Source organism: Tupaia chinensis, unplaced genomic scaffold, assembly GCF_000334495.1.
Source record: "Tupaia chinensis unplaced genomic scaffold, TupChi_1.0 Scaffold000044_1, whole genome shotgun sequence".
Taxonomy (NCBI): Eukaryota; Metazoa; Chordata; class Mammalia; order Scandentia; family Tupaiidae; genus Tupaia; species Tupaia belangeri.
Window position 1 is genome coordinate 1434752 of NW_006159500.1, and position 12457 is coordinate 1447208.

General features: G+C 42.3%; 1 long non-coding RNA gene across 2 annotated transcripts in view; it reads left to right on the forward strand.

Moving 5' to 3' along the window:
- The first annotated feature begins 199 nt into the window (after positions 1-199).
- LOC102492615 (uncharacterized) overlaps positions 200-12457 on the forward strand; it is a 32919-nt gene continuing 20661 nt past the window's right edge. For both annotated transcript variants that reach the window (XR_003549980.1, XR_333320.2), the window contains exon 1: positions 200-638. This is a non-coding gene — a long non-coding RNA (uncharacterized LOC102492615). The remainder of the gene's footprint in view (positions 639-12457) is intronic.

Here is a 12457-nt window from a genome sequence, read left to right on the forward strand (position 1 = left end):
TCGCCGAGGGGCGGGGAGGGGGCGGGCGGCCCAGGCACCGGCCGGGCTCTCCATTGGGCGAGCCACGTTGAAGGATCCATCTAGGAAGCAATCACATTGGGCGAGCCACGTTGAAGGATCCATCTAGGAAGGAATCAAAGTTGCAAACAGGAGCCGAGGGAGCGGGATCGCCAAGCGGACCCACTTTGGAGGTCAGAGCTCCACTGGGCGCGGCTAGTGGCTCAGCGAACTGCGAAGGGAGTGTCTCTAATTGTCGCCTGCGTGAACTCGGGTACCCTGAGGGTGTTCGAAAAGAACCCCCACTCTGGACCCCAAAGTCTGCCCAGCCAAGGTAGCAGTGATCTCTGCCGAGAAGACTTTGTCTTACTTATACGACTTTCTCTTCTTTTCCCTCTGCTCTTGGGTGCCTCCCTGCCTCTGCGCGTTCAGAAAGCCAGATTTCGGGGATGCTCTACCGTAGAGCAGAACATTTCGGCCCGGATCTGAGTCCTTCTTTTCGGAGTGGATTGATGGGAGGGACTGAAAAAATCGGTGTGGTAGTGAGACGCATTGCAATTGCTGAAATCGTGAACTATAATGCTTTGGGGGAGATAACTTCCTGCAAACCTAGAACTTTCGGATTACTTCTGAGCTTGAAGGTAAGACTTTCCCTGGCGTTGGAAACTTTGACTAATCTGATTGGGCCCTTAAAGTTGTTAGTTTTATTATGGTTATTATAACTTTGGCTCGCCAAGAAAAATTCATTAGCGATATTTGTAGTTGTTGGAAAAACTATTTTTTGAAGTTGCTGGATTTTAGCCTTTAGTTAATGTTCAATGTTTTGGTAAGTGTGTGTTTTTCAGTTTAGAAGATAAGGAAATTGAGGAAATGGGTTTTGGCATATAAGATAAGGAATTTGGGAAGATGGGTTAGAATATGGTTGTATTACACTGGGCAGCATAGCAAATAGCATGAATTTAACTCTTGAACCTTACATGAAATCAGAAAGTTGACGGAACAGATGTAGAAATAAAAGGCAACTCAAGAGGCAACCAGTGACAGGATATTTTATGAGTCCCTAAAGGGAGCCTAAGTTGCCTGTAACTTTCTGGAAACAATTAAAAGTCAAGATACCAGTTCTCGCGACCTCAGAAAGTTGGGCTTCTTTATTCTCTTTGTTTCCCTTTTCTTTTTTCTTAAAATTTTTTGAGTCAAAGTTTAATATTGATTTATAAACTTATTTTTAGTGACTTCAAAGTTAAAAGTAATGAAAGTTTTACTTCTTTTAATACGTAACAGGGAAAAACGTTGTAATTGGCATTGACTGGCAGCAGGTGTCTTTATGAAAAATAAAAATAGCACTGATGGCTGGCTCAGTGGCCTAGTGGTAAAGCAGCTAGATCCCAAACAGCACACGGCCCCATTGGGCTCTGCTGGTGCCTGTGCTGAGCCCAGAATCCCCAAAGATGAGAGAGAAAGAGAAGAAATTCCATTGTGACCATTCCCCATAAGGGGTGCTTGTTCCTCTCTCTCTCTTACTCTTGTGTGTCTCTCTGGTAAGGGCACATGCCTTCTGGCAAAGAAATAAAAACTGTGTTGTTTTGGAAAAGGAGACAAAGAAAGCTGGAAAATACCCACTACTCACTAGCTTCATGACAGCAAGTCAGCTACTTTACCTGTCAGGATCTCTGTTTTCCTATCTGATCCCTAAGATTACTTCCACACTGTAAACTTAGGCCACACATACAAGACACTTTTCAAAGTTACAAATCAAAATAGTTTCCTTTTTTGTTGTTGTTGTTGAGAGGTTTTTCGCTATAGGGCGCGTGCACTCGCCAGACAGACAGAGAGAGACAGACAGAAAGCGAGAAGTCACCCCCCAGGGGGGATGGTCATGGCGCAATCCCTTCTCCTCCATTCTCCTCTCGTGATCTTGGGTACGCACGCACACGCGCCTGGCGTGAGTTTGAAACCACTGGGTCCGGGACACGAACCGCGGTCGACTACGTGGGAGTCCAGCGACATAGCCATTACGCTAACTGCTGGTTCCCAATAGTTTCCTTGTTGACCTCTTGGTCTTAAAAAGAAAAAGTCTCATGTAAATTAACGTAGTGCCTGGAAACATATAGCATATAGTTAGTGGTACAGGTATTTCGTCTTTTACATAAAAGTCTGGAAAAATCTGACTTCTTTAGGGCCCGCCTGAAGTGTATCTCACTATGAGAATTTGTTACTTGTCACACTATAAAACACTGTTATCAAGCCTTGCCCTGAATTTGCTGAGCCTAAACAAGAATGTGACTATGGCGGCTTGTATACTACCTGTTTAAATATTTTAAAATTACAGATCAAGGGACCAGCAGTTAGCGTATTGGCTGGACTCCCATGTAGTTGACCACGGTTCAAGTCCTGGACCCAGCGGCTTAAACTCAAGCCGGGCGCGTGTGCGTGTGTGCCCAAGATCCCAAGAGGAGAATGGAAGAGAAGGTATTGTGGTGAGGCCATCCCCCCCGGGGGTGATTTCTCCCTTTCTATCTCTCTGTCTCTCCCTGTCTTTCTGGCGAGCACACGCGTTCTATAGTGAAAACCTCTCAAAAAAAAAAAAAAAGAGTTTCAGAAAAATATTATAGATCAGGGTGGGGCTGGCATGTGGTGTGGTGGTTAAAAGCGCTGAATTCCAACATGGCCGACTATGGTTCAATTCCCAGACCTGACAGCTTGCTTTCTCACTTTCCCTTTCATACACTCTCTCTCTGTGTCTCTGTCTGGTCAAATTAAAAAAATAATAACAAATGGAATTAAATAAATAATTTTTAAAAATTATAGATCAAGGTAACAAACTTAAATATGTCACGGTGGACGTCCAGTGATATAACCATTATGCCATCTGCTGGTCCCCCTGACAACCTCTAACTGGTAGAGAATTTGTATTCTATCGCCATTTTCTTTTGTCATAATCTCTTTACTAGAGATTAAAATCATCCACTTTTTGGATGGATGGCAGGTGGCATGAAGGTTAAGGTACTGGGTCCCACAGACCAGTTGAATATTTCAAGGTCAGACCCAAAGGAAGCCGGATGCGTGTGTATGTGTGCCCAAAACCTGGAGAGGAAAATGAGGAGAAGAGATTGAGGCATGGCCAAACCCCCTGGGGGGTGATTTCTCACTTTCTCTCTCTGTCTCTTCAACGAGTGAACACACCCTATAGCAAAAAACAAACTTAAAAAAAAAAAAAAAAAAAAGGAAAGAAAATCCACTTCTCTCCATTGTTGGCGCCTTATTCCAAGTACCACCTTTTCTCACCATTGTGACTACATGGCCTTTTTTCTGATTTCCTTGTATTCCAGTTTTCTTAAATCTGTTCTCCATTCTACACCCAAAATACTCGCTTTTCAAAACCTAAATCTGATCATGTCTCTTCCCTTGCTTCAGACCTGTCAGTGGCTTCCATCGCTCTTAGGATAAAGAACTAAATCAGGTCTACAAGACCCTTCGTGATTTAGTCCCTTCTTCTAACCCAAAGGAACAGGTCTTTAATTTACAGAATGCAAATGTTATCTTTCAGCCTAGAAACATTGTGTATGTTGTTCCCTGTGCTTGGAGTGCTTTTTTCTTTACATGATGCTTAAGTGATGGTTTGGATCATGGGCATATGGGAGGCAAATACTGGGTTGTTGGAAAAGTCATGACGCATTTTTGCACTGGATGGTGCTGGTTCATTTTTGGAGGTACTAGAGTCATTCGTATATATGTTATTGCGCTGTCATTTGACAGCTGACAGTCCTAGCTTCACTCTAAAAAAAGAAAGTGACTTAGTTGAGTCATGGAGATTTTTTTTAACCCATTGAAGATGAAAGACCAAACTGCATTTTTGCCATATTTTACTGTTTTACTTCCATAAAGAGAAGAATGCATGCCAAGCTTGTGAAAAGTTGTGTAAAGCTTACAGCAACAAAGCTCTGCAAGAACGTCAGTGCTAACGATGGTTCATGAAATTCTATGCTGGCGATTTTGGTCTCAGCGACACTCCTTGGTCAGGGACGCCCACCGAGGATGATGACAAAATAAAGGCGTTGGTAGGGTCAAACCCACATTACATGACATAAGAGATTGCAGAAACATTGAACATCCATCATTCACATGTTTGCAGTCACCTGAAGAAGCTGGGATACATAAGCAAGCTTGATATTTGAGTTCCTCATGAACTCAAAGAAGTTCATTTGATGACATGTATAAACATCTGCAATATGCTCTTTCAATGTGAGAAAAATGATCCTTTTTTCGGGACAACTGATCACTGGTGATGAGAAGTGGATTGTTTACAACAATGTGATGGGCAAATGGTCACGGTCCTGACTTGATGATTCATTTCAAACGACATTAAAAGCAGACGTTCATCAAAGGCTATGCTCTCAGTATGATGGGATTTTAAAGGTGTCATGTTTTTCAAACTCCCACCAAGGAACCAAACAATCCGTTTGAATGTGTACTGTCAGCAGTTAGACAGTTTGAATGAATCCATTATCCAGAAATGTCTAGAGCTCATTGATTGTAAAGGAGTTGTGTTCTGTCATGTCAATGTGAAACCATACATAAGTTTGATCACCCATCAAAAATTATTGGAGCTTGAATGCAATGTATCGTCCCATTCACCATATTTGCCTGACCTTGTGCCATGAGACTTCCACTTGTTTCATTCTCTTCAAAATTCCTTTTTTTTTTTTTTTGGAGAGGTTTTTGCTATAGGGCACGTGTGCTCGCCAGTCAGAGAGAGACAGAGAGACAGAAAGGGAGAAATCACCCCCCAGGGGGGGATGGCCACACTGCAATCTCTTCTCCTTCATTCTCCCCTCGGGACCTTGGGCATGCACACACACGCCCCCGGCATGAGTTTTAAGCCACCGGGTCCAGGACACAAACCGTGGCCGACTACATGGGAGTCCAGCGACATAGCCATTACGCTAACTGCTGGTCCCAAAATTCCTTTTGTAGTGTGACATTCAATTCAGATGACGCTGTAAATCAGTACCTTGTTCAACTTTTTGCCAATAAAGTCAGGTCCTTTTACAAATGAGGAATTATGAAGCTCACTGAAAGATAGTAAAAGGTTATCAAATGAAACAGGCGATTCATTGATTGATCTTTGTGTTTTAGATAAATAAATGACTTTTGGAGAAAAACAGAAAAAAATACATCATGACTTTTCTGACAACTCAATATCATTACTATCTCCTATGTTTCTTTTTTAAAAATAATTTTATTTCACTTTATTTATATTTGACCAGAGAGGGACAGAGTGAGAGAGAGAGAGAGAGAGAGAGAGAGAGAAAGAAAGCAAGCCGTTGGGTCCAGAATTTGAACTGTGATCAGCCATGTGGGAGTCCAGCACCCTTAACCACCATGCCACCTGCTGGTCCCAGGAACCCCCTATGTTTCTAACCTGCATAACTTAATGGATATCATTTACTGAGCTAGGAAACCTTGGAAGAGTGACAAGATTCAGGTAGTCTGGACCATGGACCTATTAAATATGAGGTGCCTTTAAGATAGCACATTTCTCCAATTTTAGCAGCAGCCTCTGGACACATATGAACTGGACATATGTCAGTGTGTGCCCAAATATCCCAGGAAGGTGGAGAAATGGAGGAGAGGAATGCCACATAGCCATGCCCTGTGGTGGGATACTTTGTTTCTCTGTCTCCATGACAGGCACAGGTACCTTCTTGTAATTAAAAAAATAGGCAAAAACAGGATGACCAGTTAAATTTGAATTTCACATAAACAGTGAATAAATTTTGAGTATAAGTATGCCCCATACAATATTTGGAACATATTTGTACTAAACAAACAAGTCTATTCTTTGATTATGTGAAATACAAATTTAGCTGGATGTCATGTTTTTTCCCCCAATAAGTCTGACAACCCTACACTAATCCATCCCTTCTATGCTTTCCTTCTCATGCAGTCTAGAACCTGTGGTCTATCATCATACCAAACATTTGTTAGCATTTCAGTTCCTCACCCCCTAGTTATCTTCCTCTCTATGCTGCTATCTCTAACCTCAGGCATCATATCGACCTGCTGCCCTGCACCCACGCTGTGGAGGACTTTCCCTCTTCCATTTAAGTGGTAGGAATTCATAAGGATATGCGTTGTTCTTTATCTCATTCTCCATACTTCCATGTGGAAATATTTGTCATGTAGTCTTATATCATAAATGCAGAGAATGGGGCCGGCAGATGGCATGGTGGTTAAGGATGCTGGACTCCCACATGGCTGACCGCAGTTTGAATCCCAGACCTGGTGGCTTGCTTTCTCACTTTTTCTGTTTCTCACTCTGTCCCTCTCTCATCAAATTAAAACAAATTAATAAAGTTAAATAAAATAATTCTTAAAGAAATTTTTTTAAATACAGAGAATTTTCAAGTTTTTCCCTTCCTCCTGACTCATATCTACATGCCCAGTGGACACCACCACCTGTGTGTCACAGATACCTCAAACTTTGTAGCACCCATTGTCATTTTCAAGTATTATTCTCTCTTGGGGCCAGCAGGTGGATGGTGGTTAAGATACTGGACTCCCACATGCTCATCCACCTTTTGAGTCCAAGACATCATGGCTTGAGAATCATGCCATGCACATGTATATGTGTGCCCAAGATCCCAGGAGGAGAAGGGATTGTGGCATGGCCATCCTATCCCCTCCAGGGGTGGGAGGATTTCTCACTTTCCCTTTCCTTCTCACTGTCTCTCTGGTGAGCGCATGCACCCTATGACAACAACCTAAAAGAAAGGGAAGATGGGTGAAAGAGAAAAAGGGAGGAAGAAAGAGAAAAGAAAATAAAAGAAAAGAATTCTTATTCTCGTGCATTCTTTTTTTTTTTTTTTTTTGAGAGGTTTTTGCTATAGGGCGCATGCGCTTGCCAGACAGACAGAGAGAGACAGAGAGACAGAAAGCGAGAAATCACCCCCCCCAGTGGGGATGGCCACGCCGCAATCCCTTCTCCATTATCCTCTTGGGATCTTGGGCACGCACACACACGCGCCCGGCGTGAGTTTTAAGCCACCGGGTCCGGGACACTCGAACCGCAGTCGACTACGTGGGAGTCCAGCGACATAGCCATTACGCTAACTGCTGGTCGTACATTCTTTATCCATCTTGTTAGTCAAACTACAAGCCTGGTGCTCTTTTTTGACTCCTTTTTTCCCTCACCCTACACATTCTGTTAGTCACCATTTCTAGTCAGTTTCTCTTTTCTATTCCTACCGCTGCTTCCTGCCATCAAGTGTGGGGACACGTTTAAGAGAGAGAGTCTGAGGTGTGGGGACATGTGCTGAGTAAACACCACATGCTCTTTTGGGGTTTGGCAGAACCTTGTAACTTGTCTTTCCCTGACCTTGGCTGCAGACAGAGCAAGGGTGGAAATTACTAGGGGCGTTCCAACAGATACTTCTGATGGACTTCAAGAAACATCTTGACCCCAATTAGTAAAGTCCAATCCTTGCTCTCATCTGAAAGGTTCTTTAGCCTACTCTGGGTGTGGTGGTGCACTCCTTATGGAGAAGTTCTTTAGCTCCTTCCCCACACCTAACAGCTAGTTCTCTGCATTAGAAAGGAAGATGAGATTTGCTCTAGATGGGATTACCACCAAGGAATACACCTTGCCCCAAGTATGATTAATCCCTTATAAATTTGTTAACTGCTTCTTATTGTCTGTAACCTGGCAACTAATCCATAAAGTGTCATAAAACATACATATGTAAAGTCTCCTTATACTATAAATAAAAATGTCCAGTTCATCTGGACGGCACAAGTTGCTTGGGCTACTTAGGCTCAGGCTGCCTGTGTCCGTTTTCACTCTCTCCCTTTGTCTCATTCTTTCCAACTCTCAAGTCCTGGCAAGATGGAGGGCTTTCTCTTTCTCGTCCTCTTTCTCTTCCTCACCAGCATCCCACTGATCATGATTCAGCCAGACCCAAGCCCTGGGGCAGACGCCGACAGTCAAGTCTCATAGCAGCTTAGATTTTGTCAGTGATTTCCTTCCTAATTATCTTCTATGCTGCTACCTTTTGGTATGCTTCAGTTCCTTCAGTAGTCAACTACTACATACAGAATAAATGTCATGCTTGTAGTGTCACATAGAAGCCATTCTTGATATAACCCTGGTACTCCAGTCTCTCACTCTCCTCTAGCTTCCCTCTGCTTCATCTGTTCTGAACTTTTTAGACATTCTGTTTCTTTTGCCTGGAATACCTTGGCAAAATACTTCCATTCAAAGTTTGTCTAAAGCACCTCCCTAGTAACATATTTTCTGACCTGTCAAATTATTGACAAAGTCGATTATTCCCTTGCACTACCATCATACTATCTAGAATCACTTAATATATTGGTCTCTCCTTTTTGCCTGGGAGCTCCTCAAGGGCATAGATAATGTGTTATTTATGTTTGTTTAGATAGTATCTGGCGCATGATCAGTGTTCAATAAATATATGTTGAAAATAAATATATGGGGCTGACTGTGGCATGGTGGTTAAGGCAGCTGGATTCTGATGGCCAACTGCACAGTTCAAGGCCCAGACCCCGTGGCTTGAAAAATATGCTGGATGTGTGTGTCTGTGAGCATACCCAAAGTCCTGAAAGGAGGGAGAAGTTGAGAAAGAAGGGATTGCAGTGTGACCATTCCACATGTGTAAAGGGGTGCTTTCTCAATTTCCTTCTCTTTCCCCTCTCTCCCTCTGTCTCTGTCTGTCTCTCCCTGCTGAGCATGTGCACCCTTTGGCAAATTAAAAAATACACACATACACACACATTTTTATGAAGTGCAGTTTGTAATTTTTTATGAGAACCAGAGGTTATAAACTAAAATGCCAAATGTCTTGGTGTGTTTCTTTGTACTGCTATAACAAAATACCTGGGTAATTTATTTTAAGAAACACATGTATTTTCTTATTTGTCTCAAGACTGGAAAGTCTAAGATCAAAATGTCAGCAGGTTCAGTTGCTTGGTAAGGGCTGCATCCTCCAGAGAAGGGGAATGTTGGGTGGAAGGGCACCCAGCTCTAGCTCCTTGTTCCCATATGAAAATAAAGTGGTCCTGTATATAGTTTTTGTTTGTTTGCTTGTTTTAGACTTTTGCAATAGGGCATGTGCACTCACCAGAGAGCGACACAGAGAGAGAGAAGGAAAGTAAGAAGTCACCCCCTAGGGGAAATGGCCATACCGCAATCCCTTCTCCACTCTCCCCTCAGGATTTTGGGCACACAAGTACACACACCTAGTGTGTTTTTCAAGCTGCCAGATCTAGGACTTGAACCACTCAGTCAGCCATATGGGACCCAGCTGCCTTAACCACCGTACCAGTAGGTGGCCATGTAAATTTTGTTTAATGTGAAGCTTCTTAAAAACTGTACAAGTCAAACAGTAAGCCACAGTCTACCATGCTGATTTCCAATCTAGAAAAAGAATGGCTTAATTTGATTAAGGCAGCTTTAGAGAGCTTTGTTTTAATTCAAAGCCCTACTTTTGTCAATTGCTAGAATAGATGCTAAGCAAATGTACTCAAACTCTGAGCCATGATAAATGTACTAAATAATAAATGTACTCTTAATAAATGTACTCAAACTCTAAGCCATGCGCAGAGGGATCCACATTAGCACCTAGAACCTAGTTTATTTGTATGTGATGTCTTCCATATTATGAATATATTCTGAACTGAACTGTATTTTTCATCCTTCAGGCTGCTGTCCTCTGGTCTTGTCCAGCTTTATAACCTTCTTGGATCAAGAAAGCAATTCTCTTCACTACTTGGCCCTTGTATGTTACATAGCCATGTGTTAACCTTAAATATTTCTTCTACTTTATAGCATGCACATCTCAAAGTCTTACTCTACCACACTAACCTCTTCATTTTTATGTCTCTTTATCATTTGAATCAATCACTTACTGATTGAAGAGGCTGGTTCTATGCTTTAAGGAAGCCTAACCTTTTCAACTTTCATGCTGTCAGTTCTAATTTAGTCTGTAGTACTGGGGCCAGCAAATTCATTCTGTAAACAGCAAGATACTAAATATTTTAGGCTTTGCATACCATGTGGTCTCTGTGGCAACCACTGCTAACAGCACAAAAGCCACTGTGGACAGTATTTAAACAAATGGGCATGGCTGTGTTCCAGTAAAACTTTACAGAAACAGGAGACAGGGTGGATTTGGCCTGTAGAACATAGTTTTCTGACTGCTGCTCTAAGTTATTTTTTTGTTTTTGGGGGGTTTGTTTTTGTTTTTATGAGAGAGGACATGTGCACATGCATGAGAGAGAGGCTCTCCCCAACAGGACTGTGTCACGCTGCAATTCCCATAGCTTTGCGGGTCCGAATCTTGGGTACACCTGACTTGTTTTGGAGCCAATGAGGTATCTGAACTCAGGTTGGCCATGTGGCCTATAGCACTGCAATTCAGTACACTCCCAACTATGTCACAAAGATAGGCCAGCTCTAAGCTTTTGATTTCTACCTTTATACCATGTAAAAAACGTAGTTAAACATCGCGTGCTACACTCCCCATTGGCCACAGTACTTGATTCATACTAGCTTTCTCTATGTTCCTAACATACCCATTTATTCCTCAGGCCCTTTGCCCCAATTGTTTCCTCTGCCTAGACTGTTTCCTCGAACCTCCTTCCCCTACCTCTCCTTCTCTTCCAGGTGTCATAAAGGCCTTGACCTTTCAATTTCAAGGGACCCTCTTTTTTAATTATTCTCTATCACAGCATCTCTTTGCTTCTTTCAGAGTACCTATAACAGCTTATAATTATTTTTCAATTACTCGTTTGGTTTTTATTTGTATGTCTCCCTCAACAAACACTAAATACCACCAGGACAGGAACCGTATCTTTCTTACTCACTAGCATATTTAGAATCTAATGCAGTGGTTTGTACACATCAAACATTCATCAGATGTTTATGGAATGGATGAAGCAGTGATTCAGCTTGAATTCTGAATTTAATTACACCAAGAACTGATAGAACAGTTCAAAGGTATAGCCACATTAAAAGTCACGGTTTTAGCTTCAGGATCAATCACATTATGCCAATATGTGCACTTCAGCCGCAGTCACTGTCTAGGTTAGTACTTGTACACTAACACAGTGAAACTCACACAAGTCATACAGCTTGCTATGACTTTCAACCATATAGAATACTCTCGATGCAAAAAGCCTATAGGCCAATATTGCAAATACCCTCTTCTCCAATACCTTACCAGTCGAAAGAACTATTATAATTAACTATAGAAAAGGAAACTTATACTTTAGCTACATAACATGACAATATAACCCTTTAATATTAATAAGTAAGACTCCTATTACATTTGATGTACGTGTGTACGAATAGAACACACAGCACACTGGACCATAGGTTCATTGGTAATTTCTACAGCATCCACCAACAACAGTGGGCTCTGTAATAATTTTTTAAACTTTCTCTTTCCCCTGATTATAATCATTATTAAATTTAGGAAGTCCAAAAGAACCTCTTTCAGGGCCCACAGTTGAAACAAACAATTAAGTTGTAGAAGTTTTGCATACAGACATAATTAAAGTAAGTCTAGTTAAAAAATAAAAGGCTGGGATCAGTGGGTGGCATGGTGATTGAGGCACTGAACTCCCAGATGGCCGACCATAGTTTGAGTCCCGGACCTGATGGCTTGAAAATCACACTAGGCACATGTGCGCGCATGCCCAGAATCCCAAGAGGAAAATGGAGAAGAAGGGATTGTGGTGTGACCAGCCCCCAGCCCCAGGGGGATGATTTCTCACTTTCCCTTTCTCTTTCTACCTCTGTCAAGCACATGCACCCTGAGGCAAAAAAACAAAAATAAATAAATAAAAATCCATTATTATGAGATTGTGTTGCAGGGAAAAATTAAAGAGACACTAGTGTTGAATCGTCTGCTAAGTTCAGCTGCCACCATCGGTTAACTTGGATATCTCACAAACATTTCCAATTTATGTCGGCTTCCCCTTGCCCCCCAGAGAGCACATGTGCTCCCCAGAGAGAGAGAGGGAAACAGGGAAAGTGAGAAGGCACCTCCCATGGGGCTTGGTCACATCACAATCCCTTCTCTTCCATCTCTTCCTACTTTCAGGATTTGGGGCATGCACACGCACACACACGCCTGGGCGTGTTTTTCAAGCCACTGGACTGAGACTTTAACCATAGAGTTGGTTATAGGGCATCTAGCCAGCTGCCTCTACCACCACGCTACGCCACATGCTGGCCTGTGAGTTCCTTTCATAGTATTTTACTGGTGCCTCCTCTTGTCACATTATTGAAAGTGGTGACGTTCAATTGTCAATTAAAGGGCCTTTTCCCTCCCCTTCACGTTACTCTCTTCCTTGGCCAATGTAAAAAGCACCATAACTTCAGCAAAATGTGTATGTATTAGTCTACGCTCTCCAATTTTTATCTCTAAACCTGACTGCT